This window comes from Bos mutus, chromosome 3, assembly GCF_027580195.1.
Source record: "Bos mutus isolate GX-2022 chromosome 3, NWIPB_WYAK_1.1, whole genome shotgun sequence".
NCBI classification, from domain to species: domain Eukaryota; kingdom Metazoa; phylum Chordata; class Mammalia; order Artiodactyla; family Bovidae; genus Bos; species Bos mutus.
The window spans coordinates 20402146-20418332 of NC_091619.1; the positions used below are offsets into that span (position 1 = coordinate 20402146).

General features: G+C 57.7%; 1 protein-coding gene across 4 annotated transcripts in view; it reads right to left on the reverse strand.

Annotated features, from left to right (window-relative positions):
• MEF2D (myocyte enhancer factor 2D) overlaps positions 1-15297 on the reverse strand; it is a 33048-nt gene extending 17751 nt beyond the window's left edge. For 3 of the 4 annotated variants that reach the window (XM_070367354.1, XM_070367353.1, XM_070367351.1), the window contains exon 1: positions 14970-15297. The gene's annotated coding sequence lies outside the window, so the exon portion shown is untranslated. The remainder of the gene's footprint in view (positions 1-14969) is intronic. The other variant, XM_070367352.1, reaches the window with a different exon arrangement.
• Positions 15298-16187: the final 890 nt, after the last annotated feature.

Genomic DNA, 16187 nt, shown 5'->3' on the forward strand with positions numbered 1-16187 from the left:
CCCCAGGGCCCTTCCAGCTCTGATTCCAGAGATGGATTAGTGAGGGACGGTGGCAGGGAGCCCATACCTCCCAAAGCCACTCTGAAAGGGTCCTGGGAGGAGTCCCGGCCACATGCCAGCCCTCCTCGAGAGTTCCCCTTCCGCAGAGTCCCTGCGGGAGAGCCCACCAGTGTCCAGGGGGGTGGGCTCTCACCTCCCCCACCCAACTCGGACAGAGGTGTCACTGGAACCCCCTCCCCAGCCCCCATTTCAGTGGTTGCTGAGTTTCTCTGGAGCCTTTACATATCCAATCAACTGTGGCCCCCTGGGTTCCACGGCAGATGCCGAAGTTCTGCCTTGGCCACAGAGGGGAGCAGAGAGGGCCGGCAGGGACTCTGTGGACTTGGAAGGAGCCAGGAATATCCCTCCCCACTCTCTCCCACTACCAGGACTTTCCCTCAGGCCTTCCCTAGCTCAGTTAGCTGGGAAGAGCACTTCTGCTGAGTCCAGGTATCTCTGGAAAACAATGTAGCTCTCTCTCTACTCCAGGAGGGACCCTCCACTTCTCCCTCTCTCTTCCCAGGGAGAAATCCCCAAACACTTCTCCCCGCTTTCCTACCCTCAGGGTGCCCCATGGACCCTGGGCCTTCTACTGTCCACCTTCACGCATGCCCTAGGACATCACCAACAACAGCCCAGTCAACCCTGAGCTGGCTGAGCCGACATCTGGACCCAGAACCAGCTCCAGCCATCCCATCCCTTGCCTGTGACCCCAACCTCTGCCAAACACTGTAAAGGCTCTACTTCAAGGATTTCGGCTCCTCTGCCTTCCAGTGCAACCCAAAGGCTGTATTTTCCAGAGTTTCAGTGGTATGGGCTTGGCAGTGAAATACTGAGGGCAAGGGAGGGCTTTCCTAAAATTTAATTATTCGAGAAGAGGGCTTTTAAAACAGGATTCTCTGATCTAGCCTTGAAAACCCCAATCCAGACTGGTAATGCAGTCACGATAACCCTCCTCTGGCTTATAGCACCACCTGTCCCTCTCTCCTACTTTTACTACCTCATTGTCACCTTTTGTTCACCAGCAAATTTTTGCTGAGATATAACCACTTTCAGCTTATGGCCCATGCTCTCTTTGCTCTCATGATCCTCAGAAAAGTCATTCCTACAATCTAACTTCTTTCCTTAGGTCCTCCCCAAATTACTGACTTTCGTAGTATTCTAATCTTTTCTTTTTAGCACTTATCATGAATATGTGTGTTTGTGTGTGTGTGTAAAAGTCGCTCAGTCGTGTACGACTCTTTGCGACCCCATGGACTATACAGTCCATGGAATTCTCCAGGCCAGAATACTGGAGTAAGGAGCCGTTCCCTCCTCCAGGGGATCTTCCCAACCCAGGGATGGAACCCAGGTCTTCCCCATTGCAGGCAGATCCTTTACCAGCTGACCCACCAGGGAAGCCCAAGAATGCTGCAGTGGGTAGCCTATCCCTTCTCCAGCAGATCTTGACCCAGGGATCAAACTGGGGTCTCCCACATTGCAAGCAGAGTCTTCACCAGCTGAGCCACCAGGGAACCCTATCATGAATGTAAATAATCATCATTCCGTGCTTCTGTTTATTGCCTGGCTCCCCTATAGGACTGAAGCTTTATGAGGGCAGGAACCACGTCTATATTCTTCACCACTCTATCCCCTGTGAAGAGGAGCTCTAGAGATGTCTGTTGAAAAGAAGGAAGGGCTGTTTTATTGCCATGACCCTGTGAGAAGTTCGTCCTGGGGTCTAACTTCTGTTAGTCCTGCTGCAGGACCAGCTCCCCTCACTCTGTGCTCTGTGGAAACACAACTCTTCCTCTCCCAGCTGCACCAATAGCCTGCCTATTTGGACACCATCTACCCTCCAACCACTCCTGCCACTTCAGTCCTCAACCCTCCCTACCCTCAGGTTGGTTGGTACAGAGGGTGAGACTCTGAAGTCTTCTAAGGAGCAGCCCTGAGCACATGGAGATGGAGAGGATGGGGTTGCTCAGGCAACTGTCGCCTGGCAACCAGCTCCCTGGCTGATCTCCTACACCGCCCCCCCCACCCCCGCCTCATGCTGGGGGAGCCGGGATGCAAGAGGGAACAGGACTGAGAAGACAGGGAAGGCACAGAGGCCCACTGAGCCTTGGCTGACAGAGGAGAGCCGGGTAAACAGGCCAGGCCTCAGCCACCCTCAGTCCCTGCCAAGGCCCCAAAGCACTTTCATGACTCCAGGTTCCCGTGGCCCCTTCCTATTACCACTCTCACCTCTGTGCTAACTGCCCAAGGAGAAGATGCCCCTTCCACGGGCAGTCCTTCTTCCTATCTCACCAGGAGGCTCCCATAAAGCAGGCTCAGTCTGTATCCTTTCCCCTTCTGCTATCCATCCATTCTCTGTTGCTGCAGAGTCTTGGAAAGCTTGGGGGCAAGAAAATGAACTCAGCCCTTACTTTGGTAAAAGGGCTGGCTGGGGCCTGGGTGGGCATGATGAACCCTAAACTGACCCTATCCAAGGTATGGAAGCCTACCTTGTCCAAGCTTCCCTCCTAGCCAATTAGGGAAATTTTAATGAACACCTGGATCTCCTTAATTAGCCCTCTGCCTAATTACCTAACCAACTGCCAGGAGCCGGAGGCCTGAGCATCTGTTATGCAGATGTGAGCCTTTTCTTCCTCACCGGGCCCAGCCCCACTCCTCTTCCCCTCGCTAGTCACTCCTCCTCCAGGAAGCCCTCCCAGATGACTGGCTTTTGGCTGCTTCTCCTGGAGGCCAAAGGCTTGGGAGGGTGAAGAGCTGCTATGCAGACAGGGGGCTGTCCAGGATGGCCTTTCTGCTCTGATGGCCCCAGGGCCGAATCATTCCTGACCTCAGGCCACAGCTATGACTCGGGCTGGCAGCTGTCACTGAAAGTGCCCCCTCAAAGGCTCCAGCTGACTCTGATTCACCTACTCTGGGTAGTGCTGGGAGGACAGGACTCGGGGGTAAGTGGGAGCAGACAGAGAGAGGGCCTCACCCCACAGAGACAGAAGGAGTGTAGGACGAGGGGGATGGCAGCTGAGCTGAGCCCCAGGGAGGCAGGCGAGGACCCACTGTGGAGAAGGGTGGCTGCAGAGAAGCCTTTGCTAGTGGAGTGCAAAGAGGTCAGGAGGCTTCTCTCACAACACTCTTGACAAGGAGGAGAGGCTGAGTGAGGGGACCAGACACGGTGGGGTTCCAGGAGGACCCCACGGACGACCAGTTTTCTCTGCTGGGCCACAGACCCAACAAGAACATGTGGGTTGTACTGACAAGCAAAGGAGCTGCAAATAATACATAAAGTGTACCCTAAAGGGGGTCTTGGTTTGGAGGGGGCATGGGAGAAGTAACAGGCCCCTGCCTCCCCCAATGTAACACCTCTTGGTACCTGAGCAATATTCAAACCATTCTCGGGTTTCAGAATGATGCTATCTCAGTTCCTGTGTGAGGGTGGCCTGGGGCCAGCTGGAGGAGTGGGGGGAGCGGTCAGGGCAGCCTCTCGGAGCTGCCGTTGCAGCAGGGCTGCCATTCCTGGGAGAGCTGCGGGACAGGCACCTTCCAAAGGTAACCCCCACCTCCTCTCTCCTGTTGCTGTCAGGGGACCACCTACCTCCCCGCTCCCCTTCCACCCAGATCCATCCTCTGTCCCAGTGGCCCAGAGGCTCGGAGGCACTGCAGAGCATCCGCTTTCAGAGCTGCCACACCAGCGCAAGTCAAAATGGAGCAGCTGCCCAGAGAGGCTGAGTGAGCAGCCCCCGTCACAGAGCAACGGGCTTCAAACCCCTGCTCTTCCACAGTGAGAAAGGCAACTCTCATTAAGCAGGCCCTTCATCCCTTCCTCCCAGGCTGCTCAGGGCTGCAGGCTGTGGACTGGAGGGGAAGGCAAGAGGCGCTGGAGACAGCTGTCATCCCTCCTCCCGCCCCTTCCCTGTGGCTGGGCTGCAGGGCATGAAATAAGCAGCAGGCGCTGGGGGAGGGGGTGACAATCCAATCCACCTGTCACCCCCACAGTCAGGCGGCCTCAAGCAGCCTGCTCACTAACAAGGGAGGAGGCGTGGGTGAGCCAGACACAGAGGGGGGTGGCAAAGGGGGACAGACGCACAGACGCAGGAAAAGAGACACAGAAAAAGAAGTAGAGTCCAAGAGGAAGGCAGAGTGAGGGGCAGAGGTGGACAGAGACAGAGAGAGCCAGAGGAGAAAGCGAGAGGCAGGAGACCAGAGACAAAGATTCAGAGAGAGGCGGGTAGAGAACGAGAGGCAGGTTCAACAACTGCTTGCAGCGCCCTGATGGAGGCTGGGCATGGGACATAACTCCACAGGACTCCATCCCCGCCCCAAAAACCTGCAGTCCCGCCAAGAGACAGACAAGGGCAGGGCAGGGAGAGCCAGGGAGACCTTCAGGGGCCAGGACTGGGCCCAGACCTGGCCTGGGACAGAGCATCTTGGCTCTTGGGGCTCTGGCTAGGTCCAGGCTTGAGGGCAGGCAGGCTGTGAGAGCGGGTGGATGGAGGTAAGCGTAAGTAAGGCCCAGGAGCCCTCTCAACACCCTGGGCACTGCCTCTATTCCTGCCCCACTCCAGGGGCTTCCAAGCCACTCTCTCTAAGCACAGACACAGGCTGGGTGGGGGCTCTGGAAGATGGGTGGGAAGGTGAGCTCAGGGACCACTGACAGGTGGGGCCCAGGCAGGAGTCCTGGGGTTTGCAGCCTCAGGGGGATGCAGAGCCCTTTCTTCACAAACGCTATACTAGTCCTTGAGTTGGGGGCATTCCCCTCCCCTCAAAGTCTGGGCCGAGGCAGGGCCCCTCTCCCTGACCCTGCACAGTCCAATTCTCACACGCCCAGCCAGCTCCCCACCCACTGCTCCCTGGCTCCTCTCTGCCCCCTCCCACGCACTTGCCCTAGAGTTCTAGGGTCTGCTCGCAAAGGCACAGGCCGGACCCATCCCCATCCTCCTCCTCCTCCTCTCTTCAACGTACTGTTTGGCAGGCTCACTCCCCAAACCCCTGGTTCCCACCATCGTCCCCTCCCTCGGGGACTCCCCTCCCCCAGCCCAGCAGCCTCAGGGCTGGGCAGGGGCTATTTTTAGTCTGGGCACTGAGCTAATTTTAACTCACCGACAGGGGACCTGGGGGCGGGCTGTCGGGTTGGGGGGAGGGAGAGAAGGACCAGTCCAAGAAAGCTGGACCTGGGGCAGCAGGGGCGGGGGGCGGGGGGGGGATGTCTTAGGTCCCAGGCGCCCTAAGTGGAGGCAGGCACTGCAGCCCCAGTTGAAGGCACAGGAATTGACCTGCCAAGAGGAGCACCCAGCGTGGAGAGCAGGGCTAGGGGCCCTCCCTCCAGCTTCCGCTGGACAACTCTCCACCCTGGGCTTCCCGCCCTCTTCTCCTTGGCAAGTCTCCTGGGATGGGTCATCCTGTTCTCTGCCCAGGAGATGCCTCTCTCGTGAGGGTCTGTCTCCTGAGCCTCCTCCACTGCTTCCCCACCCCAGCTTGTCCTTCCTGTAGTCTAGCTCTCATCCTTCCTGTAGCAGCTCAGAGGCCCAATGGCTCCCTAAAGAGGCAGCTGCCGACCCCCAGCCCCAACCTCTAGCACTTCCCACCCAGCTCTGGCCTTCCATTAGTGACCTCTGGGCTGGCTCCCAGGACCCACCCTAGTCCCTAGCAGGCTTGGGAGCCACACTGCTGACCCCAGAAATAACTGGGGGGAGGGGGGGACAGGGGAAGTGGTAACAGGAGATGGAGTCCTCGTAGAAAAGGGAGAGGTGAGGAAGGGCAGTGAACAGCCCAGGGAAATACTGGGACTGTGGGTAGGGATTCTGGGTGCTTGGGTTCAAGTCCCTGCCCTGGCCCTAACTCACTGTGTGAACCTGAATAAGTCACTGCCCACTCCAGGGTTCACCCCCCTCCCCTGGCCAGTACAATGGGAAGGTGGCATGGACCAGGTACCCTAGTGCCCTTCCAGCCTAGACATTCTGTTCCTATGCTCTTTATAGAACCCCCAAAAGAAAGGGAGATCAGGACTCTCATGACACCATGGAGAGGTGACAGGGGAGGTGGCCCGCTTACGTGCCGTCCTCCAGCTTAGGAGGGGAGGGCAACGTGGAGGCCAGGAGAGGAGGCACAGGCCTGACGAAGAGGGGGTGCTTTCGGAACGACAACCTCCACAACAGATGGCCAAGGCTTGACAAGAGGCTCATCGTAGGTGAGGGCAGGTGCCAGGCGGGGCACACGGGCCCCGGAGGCAGAGGTTCTGCCAAACAAATCCCCTCACACACACAGAATGCTATCCGACCCAGGGCTGGGGCACCTGCTTCCGGTTAGAGCAGTGACTGACCCAAGGTCGCTGTCATGGTCATTAGGGGGGCCAGCTCTGGAAGCCGAGCTGGAGCCTCGCTTCATGCTCTAGCTAGCAGGCTGATCAGTAATGACTCACTACTGCTCATCTGCATGGGCATTTGCATAGTGTATCTGATCTTATTCCATCAACTTCTACTTCCCACTCCAGGGCCTGGGACACCCCAACCCAGCATCCCTAGGCACTCAGGGACCCCAGGTGGAGTTCTTGGCACCTCAGGTCTCCCATCTCATCCTTCTCCAGAAAACATCCCTCACTTGATCCAGTGGTACCGTCTAGAGCTCTCAATCCAACAGGGTCCTCCCCTCTTGTCTAGGCCCCCTGTCCAGGAAGGGATGAGAGGGGAGAAGGTGTAATTACGAGGAGCAACTGAGCACTGGAGCTGGAGGAATTCTACAAGATTCATGAGGTGAAGTGTGATCTTTCCACAACGGCCTGGGGGTCCTCCGGAGAAAAGCCCTAGTCCCCTCTTTAGTGACAAGGCTGGGGCAGCGGTAGGCTAGGGGTGGACCGTCCTTTACTTCTATTTCTGTCTCCATGTCTAAATTCCACTCTCAAGAGTGCAAAGTGAGAGGAAACAGCCAAGTGCAGTGTGCAAGACAGATGTGAAGACTACAGAGAGGACTTCCCAGGGCTGTCTGTGAACTCACAGTCATCTCTGGGGCTAAAATTTGCTTTGTTAGACGTTACTCGACCAAGCATGGGCAGCTGGTAACTCTTGGGAGGGGATGATGGCCACAGCATTATAGTCCAACCACGAGAGCTAGAAGACAGCCGATCCCTTGCCTACCTTGAAGAGGTCAAACTGACCTCTGTTCGTCCAGTTATAATACCTACGCTTCCAGCCATACCCCCTGAAAGAATGAAGTCAAGCAATGGTCTCCTATCCCAGGAAGTTCTTCCTGCTATCTAACCACCATGCCTCCCACTGCAGCCAACCCTTCCCTGGCAACCTAAGCTCACTCCACTCATCTCCATCAGAGTGGTGGCCGGGGGCCCGGCCAGCGAAGCCTCGGCTGAGGAGGTGGGGCGGTTGGGACGGTTAGTGTGTCACCTTCCACCTCCCCACCCAACTTCCCTCTGGGGTCTCAGGAGACAGAAGTGAAAGTGGCAGCTGGGGCCTTGGGGGCGGGTCAGCTTGAGAGCCGTTGGGGTGAGCTTAATGCCACCAGTGCTGGGTCTAGGCTGCCTGCCATTGCAGCAGGTGGGCTGATGGTTAGATCAGGAGAGGGACTGCCCATGGAAATGAGGGCTTGGGAAAACTATGATGTGTGGGCCCCTGGCCAAAGGAAGAGCAAACTGAAGAGAAAAAAGTGGGGAAAAGCAGGCAGTACAGTCTCCGAAGGGCACTCTCTTCCACGGCAGTGGTTTGTTTCCTTGTTTAAAGCAGCAGGGTCCTTTTTTCCCCATCCACAGAACGGGGCAAGGCTGCTCAGGCTGAAGCAGGTGAAGGGATTGCATGTCCTCACTGCGGGGACATGACAGGGAGGGGCCTGAGGCCAAGCCCTCACACTGGACAGCACCAATTCCAATGGAAGGGAAGGCAGTGGAGGAGAATGCAAAGTGTTCACCTACTATTACCGCCAGCACCCCCACCCCAAAGAGGCCAATCCAATCAGGGAGAGCAAATCCTCCTAGAGACATCATGACCTCGGGAAGCCACCGAGGATTTAAAGGGGCCGCTCCGGGTGGCAGCTGGATCTCCTTCTGACTCGAAGGACAGTCCTCTAAGCCCCTGGCAAGGGAGGGCAGGCAGTGCGGCTGCGTGGGCCTGCCGAGGCGGCCAGCCAGGCAGCTCTTACAGGATTAGCTTGCTGCTTTCAGGAAAGGTGCCAGGTGAGGTTAAGATGCCCAGCCAGATGGAGCACCCCCCACCCCCACGGGCAGACAGTGGTGGGGGGGAGTGGTGGGGGGAAAGTACCTGCACAGATCTATGCAAACACTTGCCCCCAAATTTGATCCACGCCCTTCACCGATATGCAGTTTCTCACCCTTTCTTGAAGATATTGTACAAAGACCCCTCTGATTACTAACAGTGAGGATCCCTGTGTACCCAGCTTTCTCTGCCACTTCTATCATCAAGAGCTACCCTCCGTCTAAGGAGGAAGTCCAGTCTATCGTCTGCTCTCAATCCTTCTGCTACACTTTACAATCAGGGCCCCACCCCAGCGAGCAGGTGAGGAGGCCAAAAGGTTCCTCCTCTCTGCTCCCTTCAGCTCCCCACCCTCTGGGCTGACAGGTGGGGGAGACAAGAGGGAACAGCTGGGTCAGGACACCTGTCCCCACCCAGTCAGCCTGGGCCTCACAGGCCACCATGGGGTATGCACAGGGCAGTCAGCAGAGAGGGGCAGGCAGCTGTGGGGGGTGGAGGGAAGGGGCTCAGCGGCCCAGAGATGTGACTGGGAAGGCCTGAGGCAACACTCTCCAAAGCAGCCCTCCCTCCAGGTCTGCCCCCAACCGTCAATACACACAGGCTCTAAAGGTTGAGGTCATCTGCCCCATCCCCTTGCCTCCGTGCTACTTGATCCAGCTGGAGCAGGGAGACTCCACAAAGAGACCAACCCTCCTCTCCCCACCCACACCCACTCCTGCTGTCGGTCTTCCCTTGAGGTCTGAGCATCAGCTCTCTCTTACTCCTCCTCGTTCTCCCAACCCTCAATCCCAAGTATTTGCTGGCAGGGGTGGGGGCAGGGAAATCATGAGAGATAAGTAAGCAGCCAGAGGGATCTGCTAACACTCTGGGGTGAAATGAGGAGGGGACAGTTCTGAGACAAGGAGATGTCTGGATGGGGAGAGCAGAGGTGGGCTCAGCTTCCCAAGCCCACCCCTGGGTCTTCTCGAGGCCCTCCTCAGCCCCCCTCACATCAAGTTCCTGCCTGGGACACAGTGCGCCCCTGCCCCACCTTCAGGACCATGGTCTTAGCAGCCAAGTCCAGGGCCAGGCTGGAGCTGATGTCTGGAAGAAAGGATACAGCCACTTTCCAAGCACTGTGTTGAGTACCACAAATTTTCCCATGGAACCTTTTAACCTTTTTTTTCCCCAGGGGAGGCATCTCTGTTTCATAGATATGGAAACCAACTCAGAGATGGGCAGGGACTTGCCCAAGGTCACCAGGAGTAAGAGGCAGAGGTGGGCTGACTGGTGGGCACAGCGCTTCCCTGCACAGCTTGGAGAGAGAGCAGGCAGGGTCTCCCTTCCTGGGAGCAACAGCACATTCCTTCCAGGGCAGATTCCCTACCATCAGGCTCAAGTCAGCCATGCCTCTCACCCTTCGCACAAGCCCAGGACTCTTGTGGCTCAAATCTTTCCTGATCCTCAGTCATCTCATATGGCAGCTTTAGAGGGTACTAACCAGTACCCAGGAGGAGTCTGAGTGTCACCTGTTCCTGCTTACATATCCGTGCTTTGGGAACCTTACCCCATGACAGTCAATCAGAAGACCTTCTCAGGGAACCAAAGCATGCCCCGCCCCACCCCCAACCTGCCACCAGACCCTAATCCTCTGCCTTCCTGTCGGGGAATCCTACTGAGTTGGTCCTTCCCTTCAGTGTATCTTCCTTTTACCCCCAGGTCTCCCTGGGCCTTCCTTTCCACTGCCCTTCCTGTGGGCATGATCCTTCCCTTAATCTTAGACAAAAACCCTTAGCAACTCCTAACTAGGAAAACTTGAGCAAGTCACTTAAATCTCTTACTCAGTCTCCCTAATTACAAAGGAAAAAACAAATGAAATAGTGTATGAGAAATAAATGAATCTTCCTACGTTTCCATGCCCAGCACAGAGCTTGGCACACAGGGACACATTAAATGGAGGTTTCCTTCCTCCAGTCCCCAGGGATCTCAAAAGTTTTAGTTTTTGGTCTCCAAAGCATATTGGAAAACACGGTGAGTGGGGTACTGCCTGAGGGTAAAGTGCTCATGACCGCGGAGCAAAACAAGCTCCCTCTCTATATGCTTCCTGGGCCTTTCTAACTCCTCAGGGAGTGGCCAGAGCACCAAGCCAAGGTCAGTGACCAGGCCTAGAGCCTGGAGCCTCCTGGGAGGCTGGGAGGGTGAGTTTAAGTGAGTAAATATGGTCCCGCCTGGGTGAGGCCAGCAACAGGCCAGAGCTCCAGACAAGTCCCTCTCCTCCCAGCCTACAAGAGAGGGGAGAGAGACCAGACAGGAGGCGCAACTGTCATCCCCCAGTCCCAAGCTCTCAGGATCTCCTGCAGAGTCAGTGAACGCATGGCCCACCTCCACCCTAGAGAGGATCAGCCACAAGCATGGCTAGGCTCCCAGGAAGGGGAGCTTGTGGACACGGCCTCAAGAAAAGGGAAAATCAGATGCAAAGGGCCCTGGGGATCGCCCAGGCTAGGGGTCAGCCCCGAGATGCCTGAGGGCTCAGATGTAACCTTGATACTTCGGACTGTCCTTGTTTATCTGGGTGAGTGGGGAGTGCGACGGAGACCAGTGACAAACCACCCAAAGACCCAGGTGCTCTGCTCACCACAAAGCTAGGTGAAACTCCTGTACATCTGCAAAGTGGACTCACCCAAAGACATGCGGGTAGCATGAGGGGCCAAGGCAGGCTGAGCCAGGGCCACAGAGGGACAGATGGTGGTGGGGATGGAGTGGTGGGCAAAGGGCAGTGATGGAAGTCAGCCAGGCCTCCCCAACTCACACACCATGCTCTAGCTCTAGACTCAATTCCTCGAGCTCCCTTCAACACTCCTCTCTTTAGGGTTCTCCATGCCTCTGCCTTCTTGCCTCCAGTCCCCTCACCCTGTTCCCAGTCTCTGATCTTCTAATTATCTTTGCCTTTCAGTACCCCCACCCCCACAGGACGCAGTGGCTCCAGGGTGTGGACACACCGTATGTATGTGCTGCACACCTCCATGCACGTGTGCCACTAAACGCTATGGACCTGCCAGATGTACCCGGGCATGCTGGTTTCCACAGGACCCCACTCACCCGCCCTTGCCAGGGGAAAGGGGCCCAAAGGCGAGCCATCCCACAAGTCCAGGACAAACTCTCCTCAGGATACTTGCAGTCCCAGACAGCGAGGGAGAAGAGAAGATAAATACTCCAGGAGCCAAATAGCACCATCCACACTAGGCCAAAGTTCAAGGCCTTTCAGCAGAGCCACCAAGAGCCACTGGAGAAGAAAGTACTCTGAGATCCGTCTTTCTCCGGCCAAGCTGGAGCGCGCTCTCTCTCCCTCGTCCACCTCCACTGTTAAGTCCTTCCTGAAGTCTAAGCTCCATTCTGCCTGCTGAAGTTGCGGGCAGACAGGGACATCAACCGCCACAGAGAAAGGGGTTCAGCTCCCAGAAGAGAACTACCTGCGACCGACGCCTCCCCCTCACCCCATGAGTAAGTCACCAAACTGGGACCGAAGGACAGATGGCTGGCCGGACTCCTGCCCCATGACTGGCTCGTAAAAGCCACTAGCGATTACAGTGATGCTAAGGCTACGCTGGCCCCGCCACCATCTCTTCCTTCCCTCTAAAAGGCAGATAATTGCCTCAAACCAGTTGGCTTGAGAGCCTGGAGAGCCCCAGCCCTGATCCCAAGGGGTGGGGCACGCCTGTCAGCATAGTGCCTCAAGACCCAGAACCTGAGCTGAGGTTCGAGGGCCAGGTCTGATCCTCAGACCCACTTCCAGAACCCAGGTGAACACCAGCTATGACTTGTTCCCAAGAGCTGAGGTCTCCATTACCCATCCCCCCCCAAGTCCCCTTCTCCAGTAAGGCCACCATGCTCTGGACTAGAGAGACACGGAGGCAAGAGGCCTGGCTCTCAACACAGCTAGGGGAGAAATGCTGGGCCCACCCATTCGTTTCTGGCGCCTCCCGCCCACAGAGGCACACGAGTGGGAGGCAAAGTGTCCAACACAGGGTCCCATCCACACCAGGCCAGGGCGAGCACTGAGAGCCTGGGCCAAAGCCAAACGGGGAGGGTGGGGGCCTGGCTGGCCAGAAGACGGTTGACAGGAGGAGTAGAGAGGCAGGCCTCTCTGGGGGCACAAGGGCCAGGAAAATCCACAGCACAGAGACGTTCCCAGGGCAGAGTCGGGGAGGAGGAGGGGCTAGGCCACAATCAGTGAGGGCCTAACCCCAAGGCCTCTTCTTTCCTGCCCTTCTTGGAGGCCAGGAGGCCTCCTCCAGCCTCCTGACTATCGGTTCTCCAACCCCAACCTCAAGAGCCTACCCTCTGCCTTCTCCCCTCATCACACCTCCCAGGAAAAACCCAGGAAAGATTAAAAAAAACACACACACACACAAAAAAACACCTTCTGGAGAGATTATGTAACAAGCAGCCAGAAAGACGATCATATCTCCCAGCCTATGAGAAGAGCCAGGAGCCAAGAGAGGCAGAGTGGGGAAGCCCAGGCTCCTCCAGCACAGGGACAGCGGGTACAGAGTAGGGGGGAACGGGCACCCCCGTCACACTCCCAAGTCCTCCACTACTGTGCTCCAGGCACTGGGTACAGCAGACAGAAGCTCCCATGCCCATGCCCCGTTACCAGGGCCCTGCTTCTCCCCTTGGACCAGGGCCTCCAAGGGGAAGGACCGAGTCCTCCTTCCTGTGGTCTCTCCCTGCTATGAAGCCATGCCTGAAAGAGTGGTGGCTGGACTACGGCACTGACACAGACTTGCTGTGTGACCTCAGATTTAAAAAACAACCTCTCTGGCCTCTAAAGGAGTGTAAGTAAAAGCTCCCCATTCCCACAGAGAAATCAGAAACCCTTCCCTTTACAAATGTACACACACACAAATTTACAAACACCTACCGGTAGTGCTGGGAGAGGGGTGGCATGGAAGTTACAACAAAGAGAGTATGACCACTGAGACCCAAGGGTCCATATGTCTGCTGGGCAAAGTGGGGAAAGACTTACACATGAACTCCAGTGAGTCCCCAGTCACTCTATACAAACGGGTACTCAGCCACCTTCACACTGATCCCACCCCACCCCCATCTTCTGCCCAACACACTGGGAAACCACAGGAAGGAAATTCATTCCCAGGCATGCCGTGGGAGCTGGGACAGCCAGGCTAAGTCCTGGGGCGGGTGTGACCCGGCGGCCACAGGAGGGTGGACATCTGTGAACACTGACATGTGCTTTTTTCAACACTCTCCTTGACTACTAAGACTTCCCTGTTGGGGGTTTGGAGGGGAGTGGGAGGTGGACAGCTCCCTAACTTCAAAACACCCAATCTCCTGCTGGCCTGGGCTCCCCTGCTATCTGGAGGCCAGAGCAGCCCAAGGTCACCGCCCCAGACGTTAAACTTCCCATAGTCCAGGCTGGGCCCTGAATTGCCTAGAAGACCCACAGAGGGAATGGGGGGAAGGGGTGGGGAGTACCACTCACCCAAACCAAAGAGACCAAGGCTACAGAGACCTCAAAAGGGGGCTGGGCACTGAAAAGGGGGACACAGGATCCACCCACTGTACCCTCCCCCAACCCACCAACAATGAGCTGCTTAAAAAGAGGCAGAGAAAGCCTCCCACTCAAAGGACAAACCTGGGATAACCTAAGTCAGTGGTTCCAAGGGTGCCCACACTCAGGAGCCCTCCTTTCATTAGGGAGAGACCTCAGGAGGCCTTTGAGAGATTAGCTTGAATCACTAGGGGAAAGGAGACCCTGCCTGTAAGACCAAACCAGACAGGAAAGGGGCTGGCACTGGAGTAAAAGACTAGATGCATCTCAGTCTCCTTGGCTCTCCGTCCCCAAAAGCCCCCCAACACTCACTAGACCCCCCACTCCCAGCCCAGCTCAGCCTGCCATAGGTGAAGAAAGCGACCGGAGAACTCTCGCCCAGATGTTGAACAGCTGCAAACTTCTGGCCGGGGGTTCTCCAGTTGGGTCTACTGACAAACCAGATCAGGGGTCTCGGGAGGAGAGGGCGAGGAGGTCCCAAGGAAAGGCCCTGCCTGGCCACCTCCGCGGTGACTCCGCGTCCCAACTCCACAGGCACCGGGCAAGCCCGGGCCCCGGACACACACACACACACACACACACACACACACACACACACTCACACACCCCAACCCACCACCCTGGTGTCATCTGAACAACATCCCCCCTCCCTCCCCCGCTTCCCAAACAGCTGCGGCTCCCCCCGCCCCCACCCTCCCGCCGCCCTCCCAGGCCCCCTTCTGCACCATTTCGGGCCAAGGAGGAGGGAACAGGCGGCGCGAGGAGGGAGAGGGAGGGAGGGCCGGCTGTTAAAATGTCAGTCGCTCCTGGCTGTCACCGGAGACCCCTTCTGAGGATGGCGCCCCTTCCCAGACCACTGGGGGGTCCGCCGTAACCCCGGGACACCAACAGACCGGCGCGCCCCCAAGCCGTCCGTCCCCACCCCGATCCCAACACCCAAGGGAATTACAGCCCACTCTACTTGTCCCCGTCAGCCGACTCCCTCACCCAAACAGTCCCCCATGTAATCTCCCACCAACGCCACACGAAAAGAGCCCGCTCCGCGAGTTCCTCCCAGCCCAGGAGGCCACCCCATCCCACCTCTCAGGGGGACGGTCTAGACCACCCTCCACCCCAACCTCAGGACGGGGTGGGGGAGGGGGCCTCTTAAAGCGGCAGGCGCATTATTTTTCTTTACTCACCGGCCCCGCTGGGGGAAGGGAGGATGTCACGGCTGGGAGGGGGTAGCTCTCGCCCCTAGTCCCGGGGCTCTTCAGCACCTGGAAGCCGCAGCTCCGGGCAGGGGGAATAATTAGTGAGGACGGCGTCCGCGCGGGCCCTGGGCGGCGCCGGGGGGCCTGGGCCCCCGTCGTGGGCGCGCGGGCGGGCAGGCAGACGGGGGACCGGAGCCGACCGCCCGAGCCGCCTCGGCTGTTGTTGATATTTTGCTTCCTTCCTCCTTTCAGGCTCCAAAGGTAACTCCTCCAGCCCCCGGGAGTCGAGGCCGACGTAGGCACAGCTCAGCCTAGCTTGAGGGGTGGGGGAACGGGGGTGATGGACAGGCGGGGGGGCCAATGGGAGGAACCCGTGGGGGCGGAGGGGCGGGGCCGGAGTAGGGGCGGTCCCGGAGACGCGGCCCCGCCCCTCGCTTCCCTCGGGCCGGCCGGGCCGGGCAGGGTCGGCCCCCACCCCACCGCCCTTCCAAGCTAGGCTGCGGCGCCGGCAGCGGCAGATCCCTCCGCCTGCCGGGAGGGAGGGAGGGAGGAAGCGACAGAGCAAGACAAAGTGGGGGGGCAAGACCCAGAGGCCTCTAAAGGGATCAGCCCGTGCCCGTGGTGCCGGCTTTAGCCGGCGGGACGGGTGCCTAGCACTGCTGCCACCATGCGCTTGAGGAGGTCCTTTCCGGGGAGGTTCAGCGGACTGCGCGTATACTCTCCCATGCTCTCAAGCTATATCGACAACTCCCCCAACCCCCAAGCTCCGAGAGAGTTGGAGGTGGGAGTCTTAGTAGATAAATTTAGGGTAGATGCTAGGTGTTGAGAAAATTCCATCTCTCTCACTTAGGGTGTGCCGAAGCCCCACTTAAAGAGACAGGTGCATTTCTAGGGGGTTACCTGGGGAGCTCGTTTGCTCCCTCTACCTGTGACAGGCCCCCTCCCTTCCCGGGACCCGGCTCGGCTGACGCCCAGCAATTTAAAGCGACAGCTCATAGTTCCTGGGTGACCTAATCCCGGGTGCCTGCGGCCCCAGAGCACTTACAGCCGAGGGGGCAATTTAAAGGGGTGTGACCTTAATTTCCCCCAGCACAGGAAACGCCCAAAAGCATCTTATTAAAGAAGCAGTAGTAGCTGTTTTAAAAAGTTTATAATTCCTGTTTGCTCCAGGGTGTGGTGAATCCTCTCCTGCCTTGCAACAGGAGT